We start from the raw sequence: 15157 nt of genomic DNA, 5'->3' as shown, positions 1-15157 counted from the left end.
ATCTCAGAAAAAGAAGTACAAAAAAAAATTCCTTGTGCAATTGCAGCAAAAAGAATAAAATACCTAAGAATAAACTTAACCAAGGATGTGAAAGACCTATATGCTGAAAACTATGACATTTTTAAAAGAAATTGAAGAAGACACAAAGAAAAGGAAAGACAATCCATGCTCATGGATTGGAAGAATCAACATAGTTAAAATGACCTTATTACCCAAAGCAATATACACATTTAATGCAATTCCCATCAAAATCCCAATGGCATTTTTTAAAGACATAGAACAAAAAATCATCAGATTCATTTGGAACCACAAAAGACCCTGAATAGCCAAAGCAATCTTAAGAAAAAAGAATAATACTGGAGGTATCACACTCCCCTGACTTTAGCTTGTTCTACAGGGCTACAATAATAAAAACAGCATAGTATTTGCAGAATAACAGACACATAGACCAATGGAATAGAATTGAGAACCCAGAAATAAAACCACATAAATATGGACAGATAATTTTTGACAAAGAAGCTAAAAACATACAATGGAGAAAAGACAAACTCTTCAATAAATGATGCAGGGAGAATTGGATAGCCACGTGCAAAAGAATGAAACTGGACTGCTATCTGCCACCATCTACCAAAATTAATTCAAAATGGATCAAAGACTTAAGCATAAGACCTGACACAATAAACTGCATAGAAGAAAACATAGGTACTAAACTTATGGACCTTGGGTTCAAAGAGCATTTTATGAATTTGACTCCAAAGGCAAGGGAAGTAAAAGCTAAAATAAACAAATAGGACTATATGAAACTTAAAAGCTTCTGCACAGCAAAAGAAACCATCAACAAAATAAAGAGACAACCAACTGAATGGGAGAAGATTTTTGCAAACGGTGCCTCCAATAAGGGTCTAATATCCAAAATATACAAGGAACTCATGAAATTCAACAACAGAAAAACAAACAACCCAACTGAAAAAAGGGCAGAGGACACCAAGAGACATTTCTCCAAAGAGGACATACAAATCGCAAATAGACATATGAAAAAATGCTCAACATCACTAATCATCAAAGAAATGCAAATAAAAACCACAATGAGATATCACCTCACCCCAGTCAGAATGGCTATCATCAATGACAAATAGTAAAAGTGTTGGAGAGGCTGTGGAGAAAAAGGAACCCTCATACACTGTTGGTGGGAATGCAGACTGGTGCAGCCGCTATGGAAGGCAGTGTGGAGGTTCCTCAAAAAATTACGAATAGAATTACCATATGACCCAGCAATCCCTCTCCTGGGTATCTACCAAAAAAATCTGAAATCATTTATACATATAGACACGTGTGTTCCAATGGTCATTGCAGTTTTGTTTATGGTAGCCAAGACATGGAAACAACCAAAATGTCCTTCAATAGATGAACGGATAAAGAAGTTGTGGTATATATATACACAATGGAATACTATTCGGCAGTAAGAAATGATGATATAGGAACATATGTGACAACATGGATGGATCTTGAGAGTATAATGCTAAGCGAAATAAGTCGGACAGAAAAAGCAGAGAACCATATGATTACACCTGATATGTGGTATATAAACCAAAAACAACAAAAGAACAAGACAAACAAATGAGAAACAAAAACTCATAGACACAGATGATAGTTTAGTGGTTACCAGAGGGTAAAGGGGGTGGCGGGTGGGAGATGAAGGTAAGGGGGATCAAATATATGGTGATGGAAGGAGAACTGACTCTGGGTGGTGAACACACAATGTGAGATATAGATAATGTATTACAGAACTGTACACCTGAAATCTATATAACTTTACTAACAATTGTCATCCCAATAAACTTTAATTTAAAAAAAAGAGTCAATCCAATTCTAATGGTATATGCAAGTGTTTCTGAAAATAAAAATACAGTAAGAATTTCTAAAACTTTTCATGCCAACATAAGTTTTCCCAAGTGTAATAAATGTACTCAAAAAAACTATTTTTGTTGAATTTTAATTTGGCAAAAGAAAGTAGGTAATCATGGAGAAAAGGCAACTTAAGCAAGCAACTGAGTCACCTGTACTCCCAAGAATAACATTGCAGGATTATTTACAGTGGCCAAGACATGGAAATAACCAAAGTGTCCTTTGATAGATGGTTGGATAATTAAGATGTGGTATATACCCTGTTTCCCTGAAAATAAGACCTAGCTGGACACTCAGCTCTAATGCGTCTTTTGGAGCATAATATAAGACCTGGTGTTTTATGTTATGTTATGTTATGTTATGTTATGTTATGTTATGTTTTGTTATACTATACTGTACTGTACTGTACTGTACTATATTATATCATATTAAAGACCTGGTCTTATATTATAGTAAAATAAGACAGGGTCTTATATTAATGTTTGCTCCAAAAGACACATTAGAGCTGATTGCCTGGCTAGGTCTTATTTTCAGGGAAACACAGTATACACAATGGAATACTACTCTGCCATAACAAAAGATGAAATACTGCCATTTGCAGCAACATGGATGGATCTTGAGATTGTCATGCTAAGCAAAATAAGTTGGGCAGGAAATGTCAAGAACCATATAACTTCAGTTATATGTGGAAACAACAAAGGAACACACAAACAAACAAAGAAACAAAAACTCATAGACACAGACAATAGTTTAGTGGTTACCAGAGGGTAAGGGGAAGAAAGGGTGACAGAAGAAGGAAAAGAGGATCAAATATATGGTGATGGAAGGAGAACTGATTTTAGGTAGTGAACAGACAATGTGATATATAGATGATGTATTATAGAATTGTACACTTGAAACCTATGTAATTTTACTAACCATTTTCACCCCAATAACTTTAATAGAATAAATAAAGAAAAAATAATTATTTTTATCTTTCAAAGAGAATATACAGGGGGTCGTATTTTCACTGTTTTAAATATTAGCAATCGCTTTGATGATCACTGAGATCCCTCAATGTTCCTGGAGAGGTCCTTGCAATACAATCATGTGTCTCTGGGAGCCCAGGTGAATTTAATCAAAATCATCCAAATACAAGTAAGTAAATGAAATGTTGGGTAAGCCAAGAGAATGGAAACTTGGGTAGACTTCATTCTCTCTTGCTAGTTGACCTAACCAGGATTGACTAAAAGGCTTAGAACTTCTCGCTCACCACCTCCTTTGTTTATAAGGCCTAATTAACCACATTTGAAGACTGAAGCCACAAAATTCTTGGAGGACTGCTTCAAGAGCAGTGAGAGATGGATGATAATGCCATTTTGACATCATTTCCTTTCTCTTATTCTGCTTCACTGTTGTAAGACCACTCTATAAAACATCCTCAGACAGCTACTGTAATTTTTAAAAGAGCCTAAGTGACTCTCCATCTTCAGTCTAGGCAAGCAGAATTTTATTCTTTCAGCACACTTTTTAGAACCAACTCTTTACTAGGAAAAAAGTACCTGTACTTACACCTCAGAAGTTCATATAAAAGCCATAAAGAGTATATAAAAATGAAAACAACAAAGGAACAAGACAAACAAATGAAGAAACAAAAACTCATAGACACAGTTAACAGTTTAATGGTTACCAGAGGGGAAGGGGCAGGAGGGAGGTGGTAGATGAAGTAAAAGGGATCAAATACAAGGTGATGGAAGGAGAACTGACTCTGGGTGGTGAACACACAATGTGATACATAAATGATGTATTACAGAATTGGACACCTGAAACTTATGTATCTTTACTAACAATTGTCAATCCAATAAACTTTAATTTAAAAAAAAAAAACAGCCATAAACATCATTAGACTAAATTTTGCCTTTACAATTCCTCTTCCCTTTTCTCTCTCACTCAATTTACTTCAGGGGTTGGGGGAAGTGAATGGATAACAAACTTTATTTTCTTCCTAAAAATCAGATCTCTTGCTCTCAATGCAAAGAAAGTGTTCAAAGGCAGGAAGTTGCTGTTGGCAATTTTGTTGCATGAAAATTAAAAGAGTTAAAACCTTCTTAAAGTTTCAGCTTCTCCATGAATCTAATACAATAAACAACATGGAAATATACAAAGACACGAAAATTCTTGAATTGTGGATACCTGAGACAGGTGAGTGTATGTCAGGAGATAACATAGACTCCGGCAATGGTATGCTGCAGCAGACTTATAGCAGTTCCTAATTATACCAGCTCATCGGCCGATTATTAAATGATCAGAAATTTTGCACGCTAGCAATTTTGCTACTTTAAACGTAGTCATGGAGGAAGTATTTACATGGAAATCAGCTCATGCTACAAATCAGGGCTTTTCTTTCTTTATTTTTGGCAAGCCAGTTATTAAATATTTGCCAGCACACCCCTGGATGGAGGGTTAGTGCAGAGACAAAAACTGATCCCCTGCGTAATACATTCAGGGAATCTTACTTTCAGCCCCAAATTAACTTAAAGGTACAATTTTGCAAATTTGTAACATTTATAAAATCTCTTAATTACCAAAAAAAATTGGAAACTTGACATATTACATTTAAAAAAACAATTGAAACTATAATAAAATGACAAGATATACTGTATAAAAAGAAATCTGGTAGTTAGGTTGTAAATATGATTAAAGGTTTTATATCAAATTTCTGAAACTGTCCTCCAAAAATCACATTCCCTAGGCCTAGCCAAACCACCAGTCGTCAGTTCCAACTTCCAAGTTTAGACAAAGTCTAAGTTCTGCAGGTGCTGTTTATTGAGTGTTTTGGCTGCAGATTCATCATCTGTAAATATTTTAAGAGATTCAGAAAGCACAACATGCTTCAAAACAACCACCTGGACCAAAACAGAACCTTTGCAGAAGCTAAAAGCAATTAGGGGATAAAAGAAATAAAGCATTCTCCCTCTTCTTCATTGGAAATCTATTTATGGGAGTGAGGTCATTGTGGATTGGAACTATATTTGTGGTCTCTTAATCTACTGATTAAAATAGTTTAAAATCAGAGCAAGTGGATTCTGAAGTGAGAATGAAACTCATGAGAGTCGGCAGTCCAATTAAAATTGTGATTCCACAAATTTTTTTTGAATCATCTACAGCATTCACAATGTTTAAAGTGCCAAATTTGGAACATAACAGTTTAATAAAATAATCAATAATATTAACATATTATGATAGTACTTTCCTTTTTTAATTTTTATTAAATTTATTAGGATGACATTTGTTAGTAAAATAATATATCATATATATATTGCATTGTGTGTTCACCACCCAGAGTCAGTTCTCCTTCCATCACCATACATATCATTATAATATTTTCAAAATTAAATGTGAGACATAAGAAATACTTTTAAAAAATAAAAATGGATATTATAAAGAATTTTTTTCACCAAAAATACACTCATTCAAGGTTAATGAAGTTAAGATTGAACAAATAACAAACAATAGTCAGCTTGACAATAGAAACTCCACAAAACTGAAACTGATATCTGCCTAAAATTTTCAAATAATGGAGAATACAATCATAATACAAAGGCAAATTTGCTTTAAATGGCAGTGCAACTTGATACAGAGCAATTAATTTTGTTCCTAGAGACCCTTTATTTCTTTTCTGTTTGTAATAGAAGTAGAGACTACTTTATAAACTACACATTTCAATGTACTATTAAATGGATGGACCTGTTTCAATCAACAACAGATCAAAGACTAATTAAAAATTTAACTATAACATTCTAAAAAAAAAAAAAAAGAAAAACTTATACAGGAAAAATTTAACTCTTCACTAGGGAACTTCCTACCTTCTGTACAGGTGTATGATTGATTAAAGAAAGTTGTATGCATCCACTTAAAGAAAGCTCATTATGCAAAAATTCACTGTTATGGAAATAATAATTTAGAAGTATGAATCATTAAAATATAGTGGATATTTTCCATTTCATAAAAAGTAAGTATTAGCACTAAATCAATAAAAATACAAATTAAACAGATTAACAAATTAAACAGATTAAGTATTAGCACTAGATCAATAAAAATACAAATTAAACAGATTAATCTACAGGCAGCATTTATCATGGAACTATTAATAGTTTGCCTATGAAAAGTATTAAACAGCATGAGGAATGATTATGATAAAAACATAATGAAAACTAATGATGCAGATAGTGTCACCAAAAATATGACTGAAAATTTAAAAACTGAAACACACATTGTGCACACAAAAAAGATTAAGATAAAATATGGCAAAAACATTAACAGTATTTATTTATATTCCTTGTGTATTACATATCTGTGTGTATGTTTTATATACGAGGTCTAATACAACACGAACTTGACATCATGCACTTACATTGGCAGCACTGTACAAACAGCTCGGTGAGGTTTCATAACCTCCCACCTGTGTTTGTGTGGACGTGTAGTGGTATCTTGCTGGCGTTCATTATTGTTGTCAAGTGGTATCTTGAGTGGCGTTCATTATTGTTGTTCCGTGTTTTTGTGTGCCATTGCAAGTATGTCTGAGCCTGAATTAGAGCAACGAACAAACATTAAATTTCTTGTTAAACTTGGCAAGAGTGGAAGTGAAATCAGGGACATGTTAGTCCAAGTTTATGGGGATAATGCCATGAAGAAAATGGCAGTGTACAAAAGTATTAAACGTTTTTCTGAGGGGAGAGAACGTGTCACTGATGAAGAGAGGTCAGGGCATCTAGTAACGAGCAGAACTGATGAAAACATTGCAAAAATTCATTGAATTGTGCATCAAAATCGTCGGCTGACTGTAAGAAGCATAGCAGACCAAGAAAACATCGATAGAGGAACAGGAAAATCTTAACTGAAAATCTTGTCATGAGAAAGATGTGTGCAAAAATGGTCCCAAAAGAGCTCTTGCATTACAACAATGCACCAGCTCACACGGCACTGTCTGTGAGGGGGTTTTTAGTCAGTAAACAAACAACTGTATTGAAACACCCTCACTATTCACCTAATCTGGCCCCCAATGACTTCTTTCTGTACCTGAAGACAAAGGAAATATTGAAAGACATTTTGATGACATTCAGGGAATCAAGGTTCGGCTCTGATCAATACGATGACAGCTCTGATGGCCATTTCAGAAAAAGAGTTCCAAACTTGCTTTGAAGAGTGGACTAGGTGCTGGCATTAGTGCATAGCTTCCTAAGGGGAGGACTTTGAAGGTAACCATAGTGATAGTCAGTAATGAGGTAGGGAGCACTTTTTCAAAGATAAGTTCGCAAATTAATTGGCAGACATTGTATGACTACAATGTCTATTCATAACCAGGAAGCAATGTATATTAAACTAAAAATTAAATTGGGCTAAAAATTTAAAAGCTTAAAACTCTTTAAAATATAGGTCTATAGAAATGCGTTAGCTATAGAAACAATGCATAAACTAACATTTGTCCAATTTTTAGCTTATGCTTTGGAATTTTTAAAGGAAAATATTTGGGTTATAGAAATCCAAGCTTATCCCTGTGGTGGGCAGAACTCTATGAATGGCCTCCAATCACCCTCATTGTTATATAACCTCCTCCCCTTTGAGTGTGGGTGGAACCCATGAATATGGTAGGATACAACTATAATTATATTACTCGATTAAGCAAAATGGAAATTAACCTGGTGGGCCTAATCTAATCACAGAAGCCCTTTAAAAGTAGAGAATTTTCTTCAGTTAATGGCAGAAAGGGAAGTCAGAGTCCAAGTGTAAAAATAACTTGATGCACCCTGTGACTTTATAAATGGATGTTTTTTTAAGCCAATACATTTATAGTAATTTGTTATGCAGCAACATCACTTTATATTGTTCCGTCACTAATGACTGACTTTCCAGGCAAGGTCATTTGAAGGATCATTTCCTTCAAATAAGTTTAGTCCCTTGAGAATAAAATTTCTGGCAAGGTTTTTGCATGTTGAAACTTGCGGGTCATTAACATTTCACATGATTTTAGTTCTATGTAATGTAAGTTTCCAAAAGGCAATAGAATATTTTATGCATAGAGTTTTTGTCTTGTTTTGTATTTCATGTTGAAACCAAAAAACTTCCCTGAGAGAATATTTCCAATCCATTATGCCAATCATGGTGAGAACAATTTCATGATATAAAATTTGTTTTACAACCAATTTGGGGGGGAAACAAACCAATATCATTAAGTAGAGAATACTTGACTATGGCCACCTTTTTAAAAAATAAAGGATTGAGCATTCATGAATTTCAGTAGTGGAATTCACCATTTGCTATGTTGGCCATTTTCTCCCAGCTACCCCATGGAGCCATCTAAACTGGGATATCAGCTACCCAACCTGACACCTCTAAGGCCATGTTCTAAATTGAAATTTAACTTTCCTAGCTTTGGTGATGTTCCTTTAGACTTCCTTAGCCTGTATGTTTATTCACTGTTCTTTTGACATTTCAAATCTGATCTCTGTAGAACTGTGCTTTATACCAAAAGCAACACAAAACAATGATTCTATTTCCTAACTTCTAAATCTATTCTTCAAAATGCAATATGAGTTCACTAAGCTTGTCCCAAGAGGAAAATGAAGAAGATGGACAAAGCAAAGTCCAAAATCCCTTCCAAATATAATATTTGACAGATCAGGCATTTAATCTAAATGGCAATACAGCTAAAACATAAACACATTTTTACAAGATTTAAGCTAGGAAGTCAAGAGAATAACAAATGACGCTTGTCATAATTTGATAAAATTTCCTTTGAAGATCTCAGAGAATTTTAAGCAAATACTGGCCAGTCTTTGACCACAACTATCTACAGGCTTCACAGGATTTCTAGCCTCTTCTCCAACTAGATGCTTCAGGAACAAAATGTGGAACCAAGAAACTATCCTGAGCTGAGGAAGTGTCCCTTTTTACTTTAGGTACACTTCTTTCAAATGTGCTAGTATCATCAAAAGGCAGGCCAGAAAAACACATTTTCAACTGTCCCTAAACCTAACCAAGGATTATAACAAATTTTCTACAGCTATTTTAATTGATCTTTCCATGAAATGGAAGAGCAAGGTGTCTATTAGCTCCTTTCATTTCATTTAGCAGTAAAATATTAGGCAAGAGAGAAGGATGAGAAGCAATAAAAGACTGCAAAGAAACAGAATCAGATTTTAATATGTAGAATTTGGATGGCTTGTAGTTTTATATTCCCAGACTTTAAGAAAATTGCCATATAATGATTGATACTTTGGGGAAATCATCAGGATATGAAATTAATTTCTTAGCCTGGAACTTTAATTTGACATATGAAGAATTAAGACATAACTAAAATCAAATATCCTTCATTAGCCATAATTCTCCTCTGCAAAAATTACTTTGTGCTCCTACCCACCAATGCCCATCTCCACTTTTAAGAGTATGATTCACAATATGTCATCACCTACCTTTATTTTTAAACTAGAAGAATTAATGTAATTAAACACAAATTCATTTGTCACTCCTACCTACAAATTCAAGTCAAGAATTAAAAATAAGATTGGGGGAACACTGCCATACTAGACTCAGTTAAAAATAGTTTCACAAAGAAGTATTTTATATGGGATTTTTTAAAAAGAAAGATTTAAGGATACAATAACCAAGTTGTCAAAATACAATTTCAGTCTTTCAAGGATAACTTTTCCTGCACAGAATGTATCAGTTTTATGCTTCCGTGTTTTATATCCACTGGTCCCTCAGCCCCAGAATTCACCTTTCTCACACCTATTCTTATTAACTACAGTTCTCATTCTTTAATGCCCAGTTCAAATGCCATGAGCTTCCTATAAACTTCCTGTATCACCACATTACAAGTCATTCTTTCTAGTTCCCTCACTGGTCATAGCCTAAACATAGAGATTAAAGAGAAGTAATTTGAGTGTTATCCCATTCATTAGGAGATTATAGAAGGGTGTCTTATAAACCAGAGAAGGAAAGGCTGCCTTAGCATAATAAAGTCATTCCTGAGAAATATCAGGAAGAAATATTTTTAATATTTTAGTTAATACTTAAAATATTAATTCCTTATTTAATATGGAAGAAAAAGATCAATTCTCTAATAAAGAGGCACCAATTTCAGGTTTAGGGGAAAAGCCAGCTGTCAAACAGGGTAAAAACCTCCATGGTTTTTCTCCTAACCCCACACGTACCCATTCATGTCTTGTCCTCACTCCTCCCCTCTACAAGGCCAAAAGAGCTGAGCAGAAGAGAATATTCTGGCACTTCATTAGACAACAGAGGCAGTGAAATCGGCAAAACACAAGGAGAGAATAAGTGGATACGTTTGAGAAGATGGAAGGGAGAAGCATGGAACATGCCAGGATATATCCAGAAGAACAGAAGGGCACTGAGGACCCCTACAGGGAACAAGTTAAAAAGAAGTGAAAAAAAGGAGGAAGACTTGGGAATAGATGAGCTTCCTTTGTGACAGCCTTCAAGGTTTAAACCATGGGGCTTCATTTTGTAAGATGCAATGGAATGATGTAGCTAAACTGAATATCTCCCCAACTCATTGTGGCTTGGGAAAATTACCTAAACCACTCACTTAAATTTTCATACAGGTTTATTCGGTAAGGCAGGGGAGGCAATATCCAAAGACAGAAAGTTAAATGCCTTTGCTGTCATCATCTAATCAGCCTCCTCCCTGAGGGCCAATGAACAGCAAGGTCTATCAGCCACAGAATAGGACTCCATAAGACAACCAGCAAAACTGACTCCCTTGCTCCTACAATCCCCATACCCCAAGAGGAAAGGGCTCCCTGTGGTTTACACCACTGTTTAACATTCATGACTTTTTACTGTACTTATTTATTTACTCCTCTGTCTCCTCAAACTTACAAAAGTTTTGTTTTTCATTATCTCTTAGTGTTATACCCAGCCCTTTGCCCATGGTAGTTATTCTATTTGTAGTGAATACTGTTTGTTACCCAGCCAGCATCCACTCCCTCCCTCCTCCATCCTAGCAGAACCCTGACTTCATTCAGGCATCTTGAATGAATTCCAAATTAATTGATTAATTAATTGATTAATTAATGATTAATTTCCAAACCAATAAATGCATTGTATGCCCTGATGGTTATTATTGGTCAGGGATGGGAATATAACTAACGTTGGTACAATCAGGCTGAAGGAAACAACTTACATTGTATGTTTTAGGAGTTTAAAAAAAGTTCCTTTCTCTTTATTTTGCTAGACCTGAACCAAGAAATGCACGGCTCTGGTTGACACTGGTGGCCATCTTGCAATCACAAGGGGTATCAGGCTTAGGACAAAGAAAACACTGAGGATGGCAGAGAACAGACATTAAACGACCCTGGACATCGGTGTCATCACCGAGCCCATGACCTCATCATGCCTGTGCCCTGGCAGACCTCTGGACTCCTAGTTATGAGATACTATTCTTTTGTGTTTTGACTCAGTCTGAATCACAGTTTTCAATATTTGACTAGTAAAGTTACAAATGAATTTTTAAATTGAAGAGCAGGGATTGACAGTTATTTACACATATTTAATTATTAAGAGTTGTTCTTAAAAAAATGTAAATGTCACAACAAAGGCTGTGGGAGCTTAGAAGCTGGAAAGACTATATGGGATTGAATGGAGAAAATATTAACAGCTAACTGCTCCGACATAGAAAAGAGAGTGGGCAAACACAGGAACTGGGTTTCCAGAGGCAAGATTTAAGATCTTGCAATGACCAGAGGGAGAAACAGGAATGGACTGCAATATTGGGCAAAGAACCAAGACAAGGATTTAAGCACAGAAACTAAAGGCAAACTTGGTGACAGAGCCTGGGCTACAAGTTGGTGGCTTGGTCATAAGTTTTATAAGACATACTTCTTTGAAATATAGTATGATACGAAGATAAGACAGTTTTCATTCACTCAGTAATATTTGAGAACTTGCTCTATGTCAGGCACTGTGCTAGGTGCTAGAAATATAATGGTGAGCAAGAACAAAGATCTTACAACTTAGTGGGGAGTTAGGCATTATACAAACTTTAACAATGTAAAATTGCACCAGTAATGTGAAATGAAGGAGAGCTACCCTGTGCTGGATGAACATATAAGATTTCAGCTGGTCGAGATGGCAATTAAGAAAAGGTTTCTCTGAGGTACAGCTCCTTGAGCAAAGTTAAGAACCATTAGCAGGAATTAACGAGGTAAAGAAAGGAGAGAAAAGAGCATTCCAGGAAGAGAGAAGAGCATATGCCAATGCCCTGGGAAAGGAGGAAACAAGAGAGGAAGAGTGAAGGGGAGCATGGTAAGAGATGAAGCTAAAGATGTAGTTGGACAAACAGACAATATAGGCCGTGTAAGCCATAGTCTTTATCCTAAAAGCGATGGAACTCATTGCAGCTTTCTTAGCAAAGGGGATTGTGAATTAAGATTTGTATTTTGAAGGGATTACTCTAGATGCAAGTAAGGGGAAATCATTAGAGAACGACACATGCAGCTGAGTAAGACCTGATAGGAAGCAATTACAGTAACCCAGGGAACATATGATGTCTAAAGTTGTAGCAGTGACAATAGTGAGAAGTGGATGGATAGGAAATATATTTAGGTGGTAAAAGGCCTATTACATAGGCATTATAGAGCAAGAATAAAAGAGAAGCAGTGCCTAGGTGAAAGAGAAGAAAATGAGGTGATCTCCTAGGAAAGAATACACAAGGTACAGGCTAGGCTGTGGGGTTGAGTTCTTTCTTTTCTTTTCTATGTATGATTTTATTTATTTGTTACTCTTAGAAAAATCTAATTTTTGACTTGGCTCAGTCTTAGAGGTAGAAGCTCTCAGAGAGGACAGCCTGTGTCTCTTGGCAATCTGTTCCTGGCATTTTGCTTTGACCTCCTTCATTCTCTTGGTCAGAAGTTTAGTAGATTCTGCAGCCTCTTCCTTACTTTTCTTCTCTTCTTTTTTTTGTTTTGTTTTTTAAATTAAAGCTTGTTGGGATGACAATTGTTAGTAAAGTTACATGGGTTTCAAGTGTACAATTCTGTAATGCATCATCTATATAACACATTATGTTCTCATGCTGTTTCTTCAAAGCAATACGCCAATGTTTGTGTTGCAGGATGTGTGGAGTAACAAGACACTTAATCTTGGGAGCTTTGGTTCTAGGTTTCTTACCTTATTTGTTTAGGGGCTTTCTCACAACATATTAGCAGACATCATCTTCTTTAGAGAGATTGAAAATTTTGCAGATTCTGCTAGCTCTTTTAGGTCCCAGGCAACGAGGCACAGTAGTATCAATGAAATCAGGAATATCTTTCTCCCCCTTTTTTAAATTTACAATAACCAAGAACACTCAGATTGGCATCTACATTGCGACCCCAAACAGATTTGTGCTTGCTTTCTCCAGTCCTCCTTGGTCTATAACAGGAGTGCCCCTTACTCCGGAGCAGATAGACATGGCCATGGCTCAAGACACCCTGCTTCATGAGGAAACCTTGTTTGTTGTTCCCACCAACTGCATAACCTTTCTATTCTTCACCCAGAGCCTCAGCAGCACGTTCTGTGGCCATATGCTTCTCATAAAACGTACAACATTTGCGTTCATCGTCCACTTCAATGAGTTTCCAGCAGCCAATGGCTGTAAAAAAGATGTTCAGCTTCATCCTGAAGCAGCCGACTGCCTCTGATATGTCACAAAAAAGAGCTAAGTTCATTTTTTGTTTTTAATGGATTTTGAATTCATCAGTGCTGCTAACATGAATACTAATGCCCTAAAATTACAGGTCTGACAGCATGTAGTACATCCTCTCCACATGGAAAAAAAGTTATTATTTTCTGGGTGTTTTGTTTTGTTTTGTTTTGTTCCCCCCCCTCCCCCAAAATCAACACATGACTTTTATTGCATCTTTAAAATATCACAAGTAAGTAAGGAATCACTCGACATCTTGATATTTCGGTAGCTGGACAACTTAGATCTTATTCATCAGCCTGCTGAATTGTTCCTTTTTCAGAAACATGGATACCATCCAAAAATTTTCTGATATCCTTGTTTTTAATTGTTGTGGCTTATTGAATCAAAGCAACTGAATTTGATACAAGTTCAATATCATTTCCTTCAAAAATTAACTCATCTTTCTGGGCTTGAGATACTGAACAAGCAACACCTGACCCCATCTAAACCCTGCAGATGTATTTTTCACCCAAGAAATTTCAGATTTCAACAAGAGAACCATTTTCCTGAATAATGACGTTGATGGGGAAGTGAGCATACACAGACCGCATCTTGTAACAGGAGCCCAAGGTAACACCGTTGATCATGTTCTGTACGTGACTACAGATAGTGTGAACAGTAGCCAGTTCCTTTCTATCTCTCCGCCATTGGTCAACCCAGAGCCTCTTCTTCTTTCCATGGAGACTGAGTTCTACATTGATGTGATTGAAGTCCCTCCGCAGGGTGCCTCTGGGGCCCTTCACAGTAACTGTGATCCCTTCAGAGTGATGTCCACATTTTCTGGAATGTCCGCAGTCTAATTCTGAGAATGGTCTTCATCCTCATAGTAGATGCAGCAAAGAATGATTATTTTCTGTTTTAAGGATAATAGTTCACCAGACTGAAATATTTACTGATGATAGAATTCAGTTCTGAAGTCATGCATACTAATACACCCACGTCCAAGCCTGACATGTTCTTTCCATTTATTCAACTCTTTTTCTTTCTGCTTCTCTTGTTGTCCCTGGTCTCTTTTTGAAACCCCAATAAAATTGATTTCTTTTATTTAAAGCTTTTCAGTTTTGTTTTTTGTTTTTTCCTAAGAATCAGGAAAACACAATGGAGACAAAAAAAAATTTTTTTTCCAAAAGAAATATGTCACCATTGGCAGAAATGCCAGTGATTCCTCTGTTATTTTATATAGCCATATGGCATGAAGAAAAATTATCTAATTTACTCAACTTTCTTACTGAAAATTAACTTTAAAAAGTAAAAATTACAGTGAAATAAACTTTACCAATCGCCCTTTAAGCAACCTCCTTCCATGGAATAATTAGGAAGCTCCTTATTTATACCTACAAAGCAAGAGGTCTGGCCCTTATCTATGCACAGATTTTAAAGAAGTTGACAGATGATTGGAAACTAACCTAAGGGGCACGTTAGATTTCTATTTTTCCTAAAGTACCCAAAATGATGTGCATTTATGAACAAACTTCCAGACTCAAAGGGCAATTTTAAAGCAAGAAACCTGAAGACTAATGGGCTCCC

General features: G+C 35.7%; 2 pseudogenes across 2 annotated transcripts; both read right to left on the bottom strand.

The window, feature by feature from the left end:
• Positions 1–12675: 12675 nt before the first annotated feature.
• On the bottom strand, positions 12676–13562 carry LOC308509856 (small ribosomal subunit protein eS6-like; annotated as a pseudogene). The gene is made up of 2 exons: positions 12966–13562; positions 12676–12844 (listed from the first exon to the last, which is right to left on the bottom strand). The product of its transcript is annotated as a small ribosomal subunit protein eS6-like (transcript).
• A 313-nt stretch (positions 13563–13875) lies between these two features.
• LOC308509906 (large ribosomal subunit protein uL6-like) lies at positions 13876–14449 on the bottom strand (annotated as a pseudogene). Its single transcript has one exon. The product of its transcript is annotated as a large ribosomal subunit protein uL6-like (transcript).
• Positions 14450–15157: the final 708 nt, after the last annotated feature.

The sequence above is a fragment of the Rhinolophus hipposideros genome (genome assembly GCF_964194185.1).
Source record: "Rhinolophus hipposideros genome assembly, chromosome: 17".
In the NCBI taxonomy this organism is placed as follows: Eukaryota; Metazoa; Chordata; class Mammalia; order Chiroptera; family Rhinolophidae; genus Rhinolophus; species Rhinolophus hipposideros.
Note: the sequence above shows the minus strand (reverse complement) of the source record. Positions and strands in the feature narration are given on the sequence as shown.